This window comes from Megalobrama amblycephala, linkage group LG13 (assembly GCF_018812025.1).
Source record: "Megalobrama amblycephala isolate DHTTF-2021 linkage group LG13, ASM1881202v1, whole genome shotgun sequence".
NCBI classification, from domain to species: domain Eukaryota; kingdom Metazoa; phylum Chordata; class Actinopteri; order Cypriniformes; family Xenocyprididae; genus Megalobrama; species Megalobrama amblycephala.
Window position 1 is genome coordinate 30,549,265 of NC_063056.1, and position 12,203 is coordinate 30,561,467.

A 12,203-nucleotide genomic window follows, 5' to 3' on the forward strand; every position below is an offset into this window, starting at 1 on the left:
ATTTATGACTGATGAAAACATGATTAGTTAGTTTGTTAGTGTTTGTTGTTCTCGTTCATGTTCACTGTTTAAGAAATGATTCAGTGAATCACGACACGTGCTGCTCAAAGTGTTTGATTCAATTGACTCGGAGTTGAAAAGTTCAGTTTCCCAAACATTACTCTCCAGAGATAAATAATCACAATGTTACATTAGATAGTAAATAAACTCATTTCACATCGCTTGTTTAAAACAAAACACACAAATATAAGTCACTGAACGGTTTCTATCGATTAAAACAGCTTAAATTCTTAAAACAAACCTTTCTTCAGCAGAATCACAGCAGATGCAGGAGCGCGGCGCAGTCTTATGACGTCACTCCAAATTAAAAGTCCTGTTCAGACGCTGCATTGTCTACAATCACAGAAGTGCATTAAAGGTCAAAGTGTGTGTATATATATATATATATATATATATATATATATATATATATATATATATAATATGAACAAGTTAATTTGAGTCTAAAAATGTGTATAAAATGTGTAAAACGTTATCTTGCATGTCTTTAAAGGGGGCCTATTATGCAAATTTCAAAACTATACCGGTTCTATCTCCATGCAGTATATATCTCAGTTTCTGACATTATAGAGAATATGAATCATTTATCCGCCATACAGACAGGATGACTAGCCCACTCCATTTAAAAAGACAAACAAATCGTTTTAAATCATAAGGCTGCCCTACAAATAAAGCTTATCCGTCAGTTTGACTGAACTGTTAGATGATTCATTGTAACTAACTTAGTACTTAGTTTAGCTTATACCATAATTAAACACAGGAATAAATTGTATGTGGAATTTGAAACTCCATCATCTAGAGCAGTATCTGAAACTCCCTGTATCTTTGTAGTTTATTAACTTCTAAATGATCCTGAGATTTTTTTATGAGTATTGCCCAAGTAGCAGTTTATAGCATTAGGAGATAAAAAACAGGCTCTGAATGTCCTGGATTTTTTGGGGGGATGCCTTTTGCATTGTTCAGAGACAGGTGTGAATGGTCTTGAACATGAACCTGTAAGTGCTCTGGGGGATGCATGTGTTCCTTTAGTATGATAAGTAGAGAGCATAACAGGCCACCCAGACAGTATTGTTTGAATGTAGTAGTGGGATTTTGATTAGCATTTGCATTGAAATTATAATACTTTGATGGATAATTCTTAGATCTCAACCCTCGACACATGGTCTACCGCCCTGTCTATTCTTTCAGTTTATCTACTACAATATAAGACCCAAATGAATTATTCACTTATTTATTTTTTTACTTTTTCTGTTTCAGAATGCCAAGATGTCATCGGACCACCATCCACTGGATGTATGCATAGACATGATTGCACATTTCCCCGTAAAGATGAAGAGAGGACGCTGCAGACACTGCAATAATGGATACACATATACACTGTATCAAGTGCAATGTTCGCCTGTGCTTCTCAGATGAAATGAACTGTCTTAGGGATTATTACTGCAAAACACAGACTTCATTCAAACCACACTGAAAGTGATAGAATAAAAAGTTTTATAAATACAATTTTTTCAATATTTTTATTAATAAATGCTTATTCATAAGAATATGATTGTTGTGTGATTATTACTCATGATATAGTGTTATGGGGCAAAGTAAGCAATCAACCCTGCAAATGAATGCTTAAATGCTCTGTATATCTGTTCAGACAAAGTGAGCACAAATACAGAAATCTAAATGCCTCCCGCTCTTGTGAACTCTTTCGGCCTTAAAACAACAGACAACATGCAAACCTTAACTACATATAAATAGTTTTTCTATGTTACAAACCCGAACCCGAAGATATTCATAAAATATTAACCTGAACCTGACCCTAAGTGTATCATTGCTTCGGCTGTTTAATATTAGGGTGTTTTACCTCCCACCAGCATATAAAAGACATTTATGTTGCCGTGAACAGATGTTTGCGTGACATTAATGTAATTAATTTATCTTGGGTGTGCATCTTTAAGTTTTCTGATACTAAATCTGATACAAAGACACTATAGAGTTCACATAAAATCCAGCACATATGGGTTCAGTAAATGTGTTGTAAAATGTGTGCAAGTGTGTGTGTGTGTGTGTGTGTGTGTGTACACAGTGCATGCAGAATTATTATGCAAGTTGATTTTCTGGTCATATTTTTTTTTCCAGGCACATTTTACCAATTCCAAACCACAATCTATCTTAATAATTATTTTATCTTGGAATTTATCTTCCAGTATCTGGCAGCAAGTTTTGGGAGCTTGTTTTAGTCTTGTGATTCTTATTAAGTGGGGTCATTTTTTAAGATTTTTTACCATAGCAAAGTCTCAGAGATCCTGAGTTCTCGAAAATGGTGGCACAGCAGACTAAAGGGTTCCTGATGGTTTCACTTTTAATTCTTCACCTTAATTCTTTTGCAATTAACATGCGTCTTTTCTTCTCCACCCGTTTTTGTCTGACCCTGCTGACCCAATGAGCATTTCACTGTCCAATGGTCATGCCTTAAAATTTCTAGTATTGCATTAGTATTGCATTCTTGATCATTTTTGACATTTCAGTTAAAATATATTGGCCCATTTTATCTTTAAAAGAATTCTGCACACAATGTGTGTTTGTGTGTGTTCTAAACATGTATGTGTGTTTATAAATATGTGTCTGTGTGTGTGTGGTTAACATATTATACACACATACATAGATAAAGAACACATGCATGTAAATACAGGTCCTTCTCAAAAAAAATAGCATATTGTGATAAAAGTTCATTATTTTCCATAATGTAATGATAAAAATTAATCTTTCATATATTTTAGATTCATTGCACACCAACTGAAATATTTCAGGTCTTTTATTGTTTTAATACTGATGATTTTGGCATACAGCTCATGAAAACCCAAAATTCCTATCTCAAAAAATTAGCATATTTTATCCGACCAATAAAAGAAAAGTGTTTTTAATACAAAAAAAGTCAACCTTCAAATAATTATGTTCAGTTATGCACTCAATGCTTGGTCGGGAATCCTTTTGCAGAAATGACTGCTTCAATGCGGCGTGGCATGGAGGCAATCAGCCTGTGGCACTGCTGAGGTGTTATGGAGGCCCAGGATGCTTCGATAGCGGCCTTAAGCTCATCCAGAGTGTTGGGTCTTGCGTCTCTCAACTTTCTCTTCACAATATCCCACAGATTCTCTATGGGGTTCAGGTCAGGAGAGTTGGCAGGCCAATTGAGCACAGTAATATCCATGGTCAGTAAACCATTTACCAGTGGTTTTGGCACTGTGAGCAGGTGCCAGGTCGTGCTGAAAAACGAAATCTTCATCTCCATAAAGCTTTTCAGCAGATGGAAGCATGAAGTGCTCCAAAATCTCCTGATAGCTAGCTGCATTGACCCTGCCCTTGATAAAACACAGTGGACCAACACCAGCAGCTGACATGGCACCCCAGACCATCACTGACTGTGGGTACTTGACACTGGACTTCAGGCATTTTGGCATTTCCTTCTCCCCAGTCTTCCTCCAGACTCTGGCACCTTGATTTCCGAATGACATGCAAAACTGAGCAACAGTCCAGTGCTGCTTCTCTGTAGCCCAGGTCAGGCGCTTCTGCCGCTGTTTCTGGTTCGAAAGTGGCTTGACCTGGGGAATGCGGCACCTGTAGCCCATTTCCTGCACACGCCTGTGCACGGTGGCTCTGGATGTTTCTACTCCAGACTCAGTCCACTGCTTCCGCAGGTCCCCCAAGGTCTGGAATCGGTCCTTCTCCACAATCTTCCTCAGGGTCCGGTCACCTCTTCTCGTTGTGCAGCGTTTTTTGCCACACTTTTTCCTTCCCACAGACTTCCCACTGAGGTGCCTTGATACAGCACTCTGGGAACAGCCTATTCGTTCAGAAATTTCTTTCTGTGTCTTACCCTCTCGCTTGAGGGTGTCAATGATGGCCTTCTGGACAGCAGTCAGGTCGGCAGTCTTACCCATGATTGCGGTTTTGAGTAATGAACCAGGCTGGGAGTTTTTAAAAGCCTCAGGAATCTTTTGCAGGTGTTTAGAGTTAATTAGTTGATTCAGATGATTAGGTTAATAGCTCTTTTAGAGAACCTTTTCATGATATGCTAATTTTTTGAGATTTGGGTTTTCATGAGCTGTATGCCAAAATCATCAGTATTAAAACAATAAAAGACCTGAAATATTTCAGTTGGTGTGCAATGAATCTAAAAATATGAAAGTTTAATTTTTATCATTACATTATGGAAAATGTAATATATAACGAATGTAGCGGTTCGTACAGTTATTAATTAATTTATGGATGAAATATGAATATAATAATTCATAAGGTTATGAATAAATTATGATTCATATATCAACCCAACGGGGAATTAAACATATATTGTGAATCAATTACAACGAATTATAATCAATTACATATATGATTAGTTCTGGTTTAATAATTATCTAGAGAAACTGTTCGTTTGTCCAGCAAACTAAGTCCCTCACAGAATATTATACACAGAGTTATTTTCTGGCCATGAAAATAACTAAAGCATAAAGCGATCGAAAAACGTTAAAGTGACTTGGTCTTCAGTTGAAAGAACAACAGAACAATCGAGCATGAATTATGTGTTTAATATATGCAGCTACGGCTACCGAGATTATACATCTAAAATATATACAGAAGTATACACATATATATACACGAGTGAGAATGAAGAAAAGACATGGAAAGAAAGATGATCAAAGGATGGCAAATTACACAGTTAACGTAAACCCTTTTGAGAGAGAGAGAGCCAGCACAGAAATCAGTTTAGACAAATTCAGATAAATGATAATACTTGCTTATTGGTTCAAGTCCGTGTGTAGCAGTTTCAATGCGCCTGGCTGGGTTGGTCCTTTCAGAGAGGGTTTCTCCGGCGGGGTTTTCAAAAGAGGTTTAAGCTTAAGTAACTTAGCCAAAGAGAGAGAGAGTCTAAGGAAGTGGTCCTCCCGAACTGCGCGCGTGGTTGGGAAGCGCGGTCACCTGAGGCGTCCGTGCACGAGGTGCTCGTGAGTCAGTCGGGAGACAAAGGAGAAGAAGAAGAGCGAAGCGCGAAAAGACAAGAGAGCGAGCGAAGGTGTGTGTCGTTGTCTTTATGGAAACCCAAGCTAACACACCTCCTGAATTGTAGCAGCCAATAGAGGCGCAGCACTATTTGGCGGGCAAAGTTGCTTTGTTTAGTCTCCTAGCTGAATTTGCATACTTAATGGCTATCAGATCGGATTTCGAGATGGAGTGTGTTCTTCACAGGATCATTAAACACATAGAAAAATGCATTTGTCCGTTTTGTGACATGTCTCAATGAATAGCTCGAGTCCGGAGCTTTAAAACGAGATCAAACTCGATAGGTCGGAAAGGCATAGGGAAGAAGTTATGGTTTACAGACAGGATTCCCCTATTAAAATGCACACTAGCACAAATACACTCATTCAAACACTAGGAAACATGCATAGGCTCTAAAATATATCATATATATATTCCAGCATAGTGGTAGTTCACATATACGGTTAAAAATGTATGATTGTGTGTTTCTGTATGTGTCTGTGTGTGTGTTTTTGTGTGTCCCTGTGTGTGTGGAGTGTTGGAATGTGGATCTGGTCAGTCTCTGGGGGGGTGCTCCTTTTGAAGTCACCAAAGTGAGGAAGTTGGACTTTTCTATTTACCATCGCAGGCCCACAAACCTGCCGAAAGTCACAGCCGTCCGGCGCCGATTTAGTGATTTATAAACAAAGTTCACCAGGTTAAAAGCGTTCTGAAAACTCCAAAGTTTATTGACTCTGAACGGATCCATCCAGACGTTACAAAAATAATGAACTTTTATCACAATATGCTAATTTTTTGAGAAGGACCTGTATCTAAAATATACTGTATGTATATACACAACACAGTTATTTAACTATACCTTTGATAAGTTAATTTATATAATCCACAGCTTACCATTGTCGGCTCTCTATCCAGTTCGTCAAGAGCAAAATCTGAGGACGAGTCTGATGAATCTTGGGGAGAATTCCCCAAGTCCGTTTCCTTCGAGCACAAGTACAGCCATAGCATTCTCTCTCATACAGTTCATTCACTGTAATATTTAATGGCATTGTAGTCTGACTGAAATCACGCATCTCAAAAGTATAGCTTTCAGCGGGGCCTTTTGAAGAAATTCCTTTAGGAAAAAACAAATCCTTCCCTATCATCATCAATTCCTTAACTGAAGTGTTCTTTTTAACCGTCAGATGTCGCATTCCTACCCCATGTCTTGTCCGAACTTGGTGAAATTCTCCTTTATGGCAATGAAGCCAACCAATTTCCAATCGTCTGGTCTGTTTAGATGCATGTTTATTGCCGATACCTGATAGTTTGTTTGATAAACTCCCGTCATTTGCAGATGTTCTGCCACCTTTTTGCACCTTGTCTCTTAATCTCTGTAGTACAGTGGACTTGGTGGGTTCATACCAGTCTTTGACAGCAAAATGCTCGAACTGCAAGACGATCTCCATAACTTACAATATATTTTTCAAGATCGTCATCAGTCATAATTGCAATGACACTTGTGTTAATCTAAAAAGGAAAGGTAAAGTATAAATACAGTTGCAACAAACACATATTCGTGTTATGACAAGGCCTTGTGGATAAGATTCTTTTTCCATTTTGCAACCTTATGAAAAATAAAGCTCCAAACACACTCTCATTATCCCACGTTTGTAGTAATGGCTACTGCAAACAACTAGGCTATATCTAAAGCACCCATACTCTGTCTTTCTTTTTTTTTTTTTTTTTTTTTTGCAAAGGTCCCTTTAGGGGCTCCGTAATAATTTAAATAATTTATTAATAACACCAAAAATATTCTCGTGGCTTCATAATATTAATATTGAACCACTGTACTCACATGAACTGATTTAGATGTTTTTAGTTCCTTTATGGATCTTGACAGAGGAAATGTCATTGCTCCCTATGCAGGCCTCATAGAGCCATCGGATTTCAACTAAAATATCTTAATTTGTGTTCCAAAGATTAACAAAGGTCTTACAGGTGTGAAACGACATGAGGTTAAAATGTATAACTGGGTTATGAACTTTCTGTTAAATAGAACTATTCAAGTCAGAGTGGGATGTTCGTATTCTTCGAGTTATTCAATTGAGAATGGAACTCTTCAAGGTAGTGTCAGTAGTCCTATTTTGTTTAATTTAATGATCAATGACATTTTTTCTCAGATTGAACCTGAGATAGGGAAATCCTTATATGCTGATGATGCAATATGGAAAAGAGGTAGGAATGTTAAGTTTGTACAGGAAAAGTTTCAAAATGCTGTCAATTCGATAGAAAACTGGGAAAATAAATGGGGCTTTAGACTTTCTATGGCAAAATCACAAGTAATTTGTTTTTCAAAAAAGAAAACTAACCCTACTATAAATATCAAATTGTATAGAGAAACAATGGAGCAGGTGTAGCCTGTTGAGAAAAGATTATTTTATTTTATTTGATCATATTTTATTTTTATGCAGTGAACTTCCCAAAACTATTTTTCTAATTATTTTAAGTCAATTAATTTCACTGAGTGTTGGATTCCTGCACGGGTCATGTATTGTTGTGAGTGGGAACCATGCATTGTAGTGTTTGTTCGTATGGGACGCTTGTCTGTGATGCGCACTATTCCTATTGGGAGTACGTGAGTTGCGTCAGCTTCAGAGCGCGAGTGACATCCCACTTTAAGGGTATTAGAGCAGTGCTGGGAGTATGCGAAAAAGGAGTGTAATAGTTTTGGATGGACAGTTGGAAATTTAGTAAAGGAATTGGATATTAAAGAGTTAAATATTACTCCAAGAGTGGCGTTACCAGCAGTCCCTTTGTGGATTTTGCCACAGCCTTTAGTTGATTTAAGAATGCTGGAACAGAGGAAAAAAGAAGGCAGAGTGAGTTCGAGGAAATCCAGGTAAGGGAATACCTGTGGTTAAAGTATGGGCATAAAACACAAGTATATACAGACGCATCAAAAAATCCAGATAATGAACAAGTTGGGATAGCATTTGTCATTCCAAAAATGCAAATATCTAGAAAGGTAAGGATCTCAAATAAGTTATCAGTTTTTTTCAGGTGAATTAATAGCAATAATGATGGCATTAAGATGGATAAATGAGGCAGGATTAAAGGATTTGTTGGTTTGTTCAGACTCCAGTTCTGCTCTCATGTGCATTGAAGCACAACAGTCAGACACTAGACAGGATTTAGTAGTGGAAATCCTGCAAGAATTATATACATTACAGCAGAAAAGGGTGAGTATAATATTCATGTGGGTTCCTGCTCACGTGGGGGTGAAAGGGAACGAAGCAGCAGACAAATTGGCAAAGCAAGCTTTAAAGAACACTAGAATAGAAATGGAAATACCATACAGTAGATATGAAATTAAAACTATAGTTAAAAAACAAATAATTCAAAGATGGCAACAAATGTGGGAAACAGGAAATAAAGGTAGACATATGTATGAAATGCAACCAAAAGTGGGGAAAAGTAGGTACTCAGGTGGAAGTAGAAGAGAGGAAAATATTTTATCCAGACTGAGAATAGGACATACAGGACTTAATAAAACAATGAAATTAATGTCCAAGCATCCAACAGGAAAGTGTGAATGGTGTGGAGAAAATGAAACGGTAGAACATGTTATCATGTATTGTGATAAGTATAAAGATGATAGAGGAAAGTTATTAGAAGAGGTTCAGAGGAAAGAGGATATGGAAATCAATTTGAGATATCTTTTAAACCCAGAACAGAAAAGTAATAACAGAGCAGCGTTAATGAAATATTTGGAGAACACAGATTTAATTAATAGGATATGAATAATAATTTTTTTTTTTTTTTTTTTTTTTTTCTTTTAGCCGGAGGAGCTGAACATGCAGCGCTGGCTTTAGTATAGAGTTTTGGGGGAATTGGGGTAGTGGTTAGAGTCTCTGGATCGAGTACACAGTAGGTGGTGGTAATGCGCAAAATTGGTGCGATCTGCCAAAAAAGGGAAGAAGAAGAAGAAGAAGAAGAGCGCGAGTGGACGCTGACGAGGCAGGACGCATTTTTTCTCTCTCCCTTCTTCCAGTCATAGTTGGTATGTTTAAAGTTATTTATTTGGTCAAAGTTCATGAAATATAAAACGAAATGTGTTCTGAGTTTGTTTTACAAACGTATTTTTGTGCATTGATCAATTTATGCGAGTTTTATGCAACTCTGGCCTGACGCACATGGAGCTAATTAACTCTTGGTTTGTGCACAGTGTTAACGGAAGAATTTAGCGCAACTGATGTTTCTCTGATCAAGTGTCCCATGTTTTCCAGGTATGTTCCGTATGTTTTCAGGTATATTAACTCATTGTACAAAATTATAGAATTTGTGTAATTCGGTTTATAATGGTGTGGACTAAATTTGAATATATTATCAATACTATTTTTCTATCCCCTTTTTCTATAGTGCATTTAAGTGCTCTGCATTTGTGTAATGCATTGATTTCACTTCTATAGTGTCATTGTGAATGTGTGTGATGCTTTGGAAGAATGTTTACATTAATTTTATGCATCATTCATTGTTAATAATACAAATTGAGACAACATTTGACACAGTGATATATTATGTCATTTTATTTTGAATTCTTTATTTTATGGGTTTAAATGCATTACTCAATGTTAAATAAATTGTTGTAATGTCAGCCTCAGAGCGCGAGTGGACGCTGACGAGGCAGGACGCATTTTTTCTCTCTCCCTTCTTCCAGTCATAGTTGTGTTAACGGAAGAATTTAGCGCAACTGATGTTTCTCTGATCAAGTGTCCCATGTTTTCCAGGTCAATAAATACTGTTTTGGAGCTGGCCTGTTGTCTCCAGAGTAAAATTCATTATGTGCAGAATCGGATCTGCTACATAAAACTGGTGCCGTGACCATCTTGGATACAACTGATCAGCCGCAGCCGATCACCGGGTGTTGTCTGTTCACATGGAGCTGTTGCTGTGACCATCCTGGATTCAACAAGCCGGTCGTTGCCAGTTGTTGCAGTTGTTGCCAGTTGTCAAGTCGGGGGTGGAGTCCTGTCTTCCAGCATCAATTGATGAAGTTTCCTCATTTCAGTAACATTCAGGTTTTTTTCACATCACTGAGACATTGAATTTCGATTCATACACGGAATTATTAGGATACTGACTTTTGAATCATACACGGAATCGTTAAGACATTGACTTTTGGATCGGACATTGAATCATTAAGACAATTTATTTGAATCAATTTATTTTATGTACAGCTGATTACAGAAAGTAAAATGTACAACATGTCTACACCAGTCTTGGGGAGGGGTAGAGGTTTCAGCAGCCCAAATGCTGTTGTGAGACGTAAAGAAAATGATCAAATTGGCGATGTCAAATTTAGCCTTTCACAAATGGGGGAAAAAGTAAACTCTGGTGCTTCATCATTCACACCTACCCCGATAAATGATGATTCTCGCTTGCAGATAACAGAGCTACTTGAGGAGCTTGGTAGCCAAATTGGTGATAGTATTTTGGACCGGCTCTTAGCTGATCGTAGTCCTTCTGTTCTGGGGCATCAGACTACCCCAAAACAGTCAAAAGCGAGCTGGCTAGCACTACTCTTGACTTATCCAGGTTGAATCTGATTGTCCGATCTGATAAAAGGGAGCCTCCTATTTTCCGTGGTGATGGTACAGATAAACATACTGTTCATGAGTGGATAGAGTTAATGGAGGTATACTTACAGAAGTGCGACCTCCCAAAAGCAGAGCACGCCAATGAAATCTTGAATCATCTTCTGGGCAGAGCTAAAAACATTGTTAAAGTAGGGCTGAAAAGTAACCCCTCACTGGACTTGGTTGTTGCTCCTGAGACCATTTACAAAATGCTCTTACGTTATTTCAGTGAAAGCCCAGAGTCTTGTCTCCCGCTGGCAGACTGGAGTCTATTGTGGAGTATTCTCTCACTCTGCCACATGACAAAGAAAGCCCTGTCGACTATTGGGTCCGTCTCAATAATGCAGCCGAAATCGCTGATAATCACCTGCAGAAACAGGGTGGCGGAATGAAAAACATTTCACAAGAAATCACAATGATGTTTATTAGGAACTGCTCTGATGCTGATCTTTCTAGTGTGTTCAGATGCAAGCCTATCACCAAGTGGTCTTCAGCAGAGGTTCAAGAAGCGATCGATGAGCATCAAAGGGAGCTGAGAACACAGAAACTACGCTCTTACTCTGTCCCTGGCCATTCATTCAAAGTAGCTACTGCCACCGTCAGTCACACAGAGACTACTACTGTGGACAATACTGCAGTGAACGCAGCAGTGTGCATCCCCAGTACCCAGACCACTAAGTCTGAGATCACCACACCGCCTCCACATACAGTCTTGACTGACATGGGTACGTTAGAGCGAGTGCTCAGCATGCTGGAAAGGGTGCTTGACCGTACTAATACACAGGTTGCTCCTAGTAGATCGCACTTGCCCTCTTGGTCACGTCCATCCAGATGTCGTGTTTGCGGTGAGGGAACCCATTCCACATGGTCACACTGCATGTCAGAGAGAAGATGCCTGATCTGCTTGGAAGTTGGTCACCAGCGCAGGGATTGCCCTAGAAAAAGTGTAGAGTCTGGGAGCCACCCTCAGGTTCAGGGAAACTGACACACCTACACTTGGGAGGGGATAGTGTGGGTGAAGAATTTCATACCCTCCAAGATGATGCATCAAGCATATACGAGTCGACTTGTAAGTCTGTGGCTAGTGATAATTTGATTCTGTTTCAGAATGTGACCCAGTTGGCACGGGCAGACAGCCTTTTCTATACTGACGTTTTAGTCAATGACAACATTCCTCTAAGAGCTTTGTTGGACAGCGGCTCTATGGCTTGCACCATTAGCGAAGTTGCTGAATCCCGTTTGCTGGATGCTGGCTTGTCTCTGGATCAGTGTGAGATGCAAGCCAACATTATGCTGGTTGGATGTGGTGGAGTTCAGGTTGCGCCAAAGTGTACTTACCAGCTGAAGATGAGAGTGTATGAGTACGAGGTCAGTGTACCTACGCTGGTTGTTACGGGCCAACGGGACGAGTTGATACTGGGCACCAACGTTCTTAAATTCATCTTGAGCCAGTTTAAGCAGAACCCCTCATACTGGCGTGTGGTGAACAGGCCT